Source organism: Callospermophilus lateralis, unplaced genomic scaffold (genome assembly GCF_048772815.1).
Source record: "Callospermophilus lateralis isolate mCalLat2 unplaced genomic scaffold, mCalLat2.hap1 Scaffold_153, whole genome shotgun sequence".
In the NCBI taxonomy this organism is placed as follows: domain Eukaryota; kingdom Metazoa; phylum Chordata; class Mammalia; order Rodentia; family Sciuridae; genus Callospermophilus; species Callospermophilus lateralis.
The window spans coordinates 2,918,012-2,923,947 of record NW_027512646.1 but is presented as its reverse complement, the minus strand read 5'-3'; the positions used below and the strand labels follow the sequence as shown (position 1 = coordinate 2,923,947).

Sequence of the window (5,936 nt, the reverse complement as noted above, 5' to 3'; positions counted from 1 at the left end):
AGCTACGTGGGCGGCTGCTGTGGGTTCGCCTTCGCCCCGCATAGCTCAGTCGAGCGGGGGCACGCCCCTATTGGGCGGAGGGCGCGCTCCCGGTGCCGTGCCTGGCCAGGGCCGCGTTAGGGCGCTGTAACTGCCAGTGCTGCTGTCATGGCGTCGGAGGTGCTGGCTGAGGAGTGCTGGCAGCGGTCTCTATAGAGCCAGGGGCGGGCGGCCGGCCGGGTATGGAGAGCGGCCCGGAGAGCCTGCTGCCGCTAGAACACAGGGTGGCGGCCTGGCCAGGGCCGGGAACAGGTACTCACCCAGAAGGACTACAGGAGACCAGGCTTGCCGCTGGAGATGGTCCTGGAGTACGGGCGGCGGAGAAAGGCAGCGGGAATGGGCAGGGGGCGGCGGCTGCCAGAAGCCCCCCAGACTCGGCTTCTCCCGCGGGCTCTCCTCAGACTCCTGGACTCTGCAGCTCCTTCCTGGGCTTGGACTTGAAGGAGAGCGTTTTGGAGCATCCTGCTCCCGTGAAGGCGCCTCTGAAAGGGCAGCACAAGGTGACCGCCTCCCCCGAGACAGCCGAGGCCGTTGCGGGCCTTGGTTTGGGTCCAGCCGGAGACTCGGGCCCCGCCTGGATCCTGCAGACACCTGCTGAGCAGAACTGGCGGCCGCCGGCTCCGAGGAGCCCCGCAGCGCTGGCGGCCTCAGCAGCAGTTGCAACCACCCGAGCCCTCCTGGGGAATCGCCAAGCCTGGACTCCCTAGAGTCGTTCTCTAACCTGCATTCTTTCCCCAGTAGCTCAGAATTCAATAGTGAGGAGGGATCAGAGAACAAGGTTCCCGAGGAGGAGGAGGGCGCGGCAGTATTGCCTCGGGCTGCCCCTCTGTGCAGAGAGGAGGGGGAGGACACCGCTCAGGTGTTGGCAGCCTCCAAGGAACGCTTCCCGGGACAATCTGTGTATCACATCAAGTGGATCCAGTGGAAGGAAGAGAACACACCCATCATCACCCAGAATGAGAATGGACCCTGCCCATTGCTGGCCATCCTCAATGTTTTGCTTCTGGCTTGGAAGGTGAAACTTCCACCAATGATGGAAATTATAACTGCTGAACAACTGATGATATATTTAGGAGATTACATGCTTGATTCGAAGCCAAAAGAAATTTCAGAAATTCAACGTTTAAATTGTGAACAGAATATGAGTGATGCTATGGCAATTTTGCACAAACTTCAGACAGGCCTGGATGTAAATGTCAGATTCACTGGTGTTCGAGTGTTTGAATATACACCGGAATGCATAGTGTTTGATCTTCTTGATATTCCCTTGTACCATGGGTGGTTAGAGGACCCTCAGATTGATGACATTGTAAAAGTTGTTGGTAACTGCAGCTACAACCAACTAGTGGAGAAGATCATCTCTTGTAAACAATCAGACAATAGTGAGCTGGTTAGTGAAGGCTTTGTAGCTGAGCAGTTTCTAAATAATACAGCCACTCAACTGACATACCATGGATTATGTGAACTAACTTCAACCGTTCAGGAAGGAGAACTTTGTGTGTTCTTTCAGAATAATCATTTTAGCACCATGACCAAATACAAGGGTAAACTGTATTTGTTGGTAACAGACCAGGGATTCCTTACTGAAGAAAAAGTTGTTTGGGAAAGCCTGCACAATGTAGATGGTGATGGAAATTTCTGTGACTCAGAATTTCATCTTTGGCCTCCTTCAGATCCTGAAACTGTATACAAAGGACAACAAGATCAAATAGATCAGGACTATCTTATGGCATTATCTCTACAACAAGAACAGCAGAGTCAAGAGATGAATTGGGAACAAATTCCAGAAGGAATCAGTGATTTGGAACTAGCAAAGAAACTTCAAGAGGAAGAAGACAGACGGGCTTCTCAGTACTACCAGGAACAAGAACAAGCAGCAGCAGCAGCTGCTGCTGCTACTACTACTGCTAATACACAGGCCCAGCTGGGCCAGCTGTTACAAGCCTCTCCATCAAGTGGAAGACAATCTGGGAATAGCGAACGGAAATGAAAGGAACCTCGAGAAAAAGATAAAGAAAAGGAAAAGGAAAAGAATAGCTGTGTCATTTTGTAACAAGTACTAGACTCTGTTGGAATCACCTATATGTGTTGAGAAACAAGACCACATGAGGAAAGGAAGAAAAACCGATAATACCGTCTGTGCCTGATTTCCCATTGGATTTTGTTCATGTTTTTCAGGGGAAAGGTTGTTACTTTGTTACAAATCAGACTTCTTAAAGTCACACAATATACTCTTTATGAGCTGGAGTTTCATGTTACAAGTTGGAAATGCTGTGTTGTCATTCATGAAGAATACTGCACTTGTAGACAAATAAGCAAATCACAGCGAATTTTGTGTCATAGTGACATTCATAATTCATATCAGTTAGTAAGCTATTTCATCTTCTAACAATGAATGGAGGTATTTGATTTAGTCTGATTCCTTCCTGAAATCTAAGTATTAGCACAATAGTTTCTGAAATTTTTACATCCTTAAATTATGATCTAATCCATGAGAAACCAGGGGTTTAATATGGAATTTAAAAAGAAAAAAAAATACCAAAAATAAATAACAGGAATAAATGATCCTTACTTGTATATTGAACTAGTTCAGCCCTTGAACAGCTTTACCTTTCTTTAGTAATGTACATTTTAGATATTAAGAACAAATAATGAAGCTTGCATTTAATTTAGATAGAAAAAAAAATAAAAATAAAGATTTGTATTTCTTTCCCAATAGCAAAAAAAAAATTATATAACACTAATACTTACAACCTGTCCAAATCACATATTAATGACTTTATAGTGTTGTAGAATTTTGAGGAATTTTTAAGTCGTTAAGTAGGTAATCTGGACCATAGTTACTGTTTATTAACCATGTGACAAGTGAGTTTAAGGAGGAAACCACAGTGGATGCTAGGCCTTGTAAATATGAGAGTGTAGGAAAGTAGATAGTTCAGTGTCTACCTTTTTTTAGAATTACCTTGAACCTTAAATTTTAAATCATGTTTATTACTAAAAAATTAAATTATTAAAACCAACAAAAAATCACATTTCTATAAGAAGTAAAAGATAATCTCTGAGTCTAGTGAAAAGACATTAATTAAAATCAGAGTAGATAAGAGTTTAGAGGAATTTATGTAAAAGCAAGCAGATTTTTTAATAATAAACATAAAACATAGTGTTTATAAAATTCAGAAAAAAATATTTATTTAACTTTATTATGAGGCAACACATATTTTCCTGTATTTCTAGATATAGTTTGGACAACTATCCTTAATAGTCCTTTTTATATGTTTTATATTTAAAGTTTGTTTTTAGTCATTTTTGGAATAAAAATGCTGCTGAAAGTAGTATAAATTTACATTCTAAGCCTCAAAAAATGTGTTCATTTTGGAACAACATAACATGACCTGAGCATCCACTTGGAGAGTATTTCTTGTGGTTTGGGGTGACAAGATTTTGACTACAAAAAAAGTGATCTAGAATTTTTTTTAAGTTATTAACTTTCTCTGTGATCCAAAACTAGTTATAGAATGACTCTATATGTAAAAAGTAAAGTCTTATTTATGGAAGGAATTATTCTAAGGGGAAATAAATCCAGGGCCAAGCATATCTTTTACATCCTTTTATTTTGCATGTCTATTTGTGTTACATAATTTGTTATTCTTCAGATTTCCTATTCTAGAATGATAAATCATCAGAGAACCTGTTTGGGGTATAAAACTTGGATACAAAATATTTGGTCAGTCTCTTGATTGTAACCCAGAATATCTGGACGTTGGTAAAGTAATCAGATATACTATAGAACTCTCCATTGGCTTAAACAGGTTGATATTAATCCAAGTTTACTCTTGATTTCATTCTGTTGGTTGAAGGAGAAAACTCAAACCTCAAAGTTTGTTCTTCTCAGAATAAATAGTAGTGACAGTGCATTATATTTTAATAAAAAAACTTGATAATTTACAAAAGTATATTTGAGGCATATTTTTCCATAATTATATACTTAGCTATTTATTACCCTTGAAGAATATATGTGTAGAAGTTATTTTTCTGTTATTTGTTCCTATCTTCTTAATTTGTTCCAAAGATAATACTGCCATTCAGCATTCCCTCTAGAAGGAAAAAAAAATCACTCAAAACCAGCAATGCTGCTATCAGATAAGTAGATGTCAGTGTGTACTTACAAGAAAGAATTTTTAAAAATGCAGTGTGTTTGTTAATTCAGTCTTTTTCTATGTAATATTTACAAATCAAACTTTATTACATTCCTGGAAATCAGTTTGATATACCAAGAGTAATAATGATTAAATATTTACTTTGATTATTGTGAGGGAAAATTAAATGTTCAATTCTATTAAAACAAACTTGTCAAAGAAACTGCTCTCCTTGCAAATATAACCTTAAAGGTTACAAAGAATCTAGAACAATTGTGTCTTTATTTTCTTTTTTTTGCTTCAGGTAACAAATTATACATTCAGGCATTTCATTGCTGGTTTGCATTCAGAAGAATTTGATGTTAGTATTTTAAAGCAGTTTTTTTCCATAATATTTTTTAATACTTGAAATTGTTACATATGCACTGCTACCAGAAATTAGAATTTAAACCTTTTTGATTTTAATATTTATAGACTAGATCATGGACACATTTGAATCAACCAAATCACTGCTAGAGCTAGCAAAAGAGGCAGATGAATGAATGGCTGTGGTCACCATTTTTTCCTCTTGCTTTTGAAAAGAGTATTCTTTACATTTTTATTAACAATATGAGCATTTTCTTGTCAAATCCCATTGCATCAACAATGCTGTGATTTACAGTAGTTTATTGATATTTACGAGCACTCATTGCATGTGCACATGTATGTGTATTTCTGAAGCAAGACAGCTTCTCAAAGCAATTTGGGAACTTTTCCTCGAATTTTAAAATCAGCATTTTAAGAATATTTACACACCTGGACTGGAAATATGGCTCTACAGACTCTTTATAGACTGGGAATATAATGTTGGAACATGCAGGAGGACTGGGGTTCAATCCCCTGCACTGCAACAAAAAAGGAAAAGAAAAAATATACACACACGGACATAGACTGAACAGGATAGTATAAAGCAACTAAAATTGACATTAGTTATATGCCCATCCAGTGTACTTAGGTAAAGAAGCTTACATGTTTCAAGGTCAAGTTAGTATTTGAATGAAGCAGAGATTTAAATTTAGGATTAGCTTTTGGAATGTATCTTGTTTTTATTGTCTTATATTTCTTGCACTTACCTGCTTTTCCCATATTATGTTTTGATTTCTTCCTCATACACCTTGATCTTGGCTTAACAAAGCAAGTTAATATCAGAGATTAACTGACAGAACTCAACTTTAACCATTTTGTACTTACACAAAACCTTCTTAGTATTTTGTTTTCAATGAATAATAAACTAAGTTAAGAGATAAGAGATCTTTAGAGGAAAGGTTAGAAGGTAAACATTTAAGGAGAGAATAGTTGTGGTCCCTACATTAATGTTGGCATATGCAGCAGTAGTTGTAAAATCCTGCTGAAGAAAAATTAAGGCAAGAATTTTCAGAATTGCCCTCAAAACATCTCATTTATTTAAATTTCCTTTTAAAAAGCAGTTTTGTAGTTTTGCTTAACGTTCTTATTCATTGTATCAGTTATTTTAAAATATGATGGGAAGCTTATAGGTTTAACCTATCACAGTTCTTAGGCATGCTGGAAACTTACTAATGTTTAATAAAATAATCTGAAGACCCTAAAGACAGTCCAAAATTTTGTATTTTAAGGAACTGGATATGTAGTGTTAAGGTCTGTAAACAAGTCAGATTGGCACCTGTTATTTTGCCGGAGAAATGTTAAAGTCTGTAAACAAGTCTGGATGGCGCCTGGCCAAATGCCAGAGGGAGTGGTTTG

General features: G+C 38.1%; 1 pseudogene; it reads left to right on the top strand.

Annotated features, from left to right (window-relative positions):
* Positions 1 to 207: 207 nt before the first annotated feature.
* Positions 208 to 2,135, top strand: LOC143390015 (ubiquitin carboxyl-terminal hydrolase MINDY-2 pseudogene; annotated as a pseudogene).
* Positions 2,136 to 5,936: the final 3,801 nt, after the last annotated feature.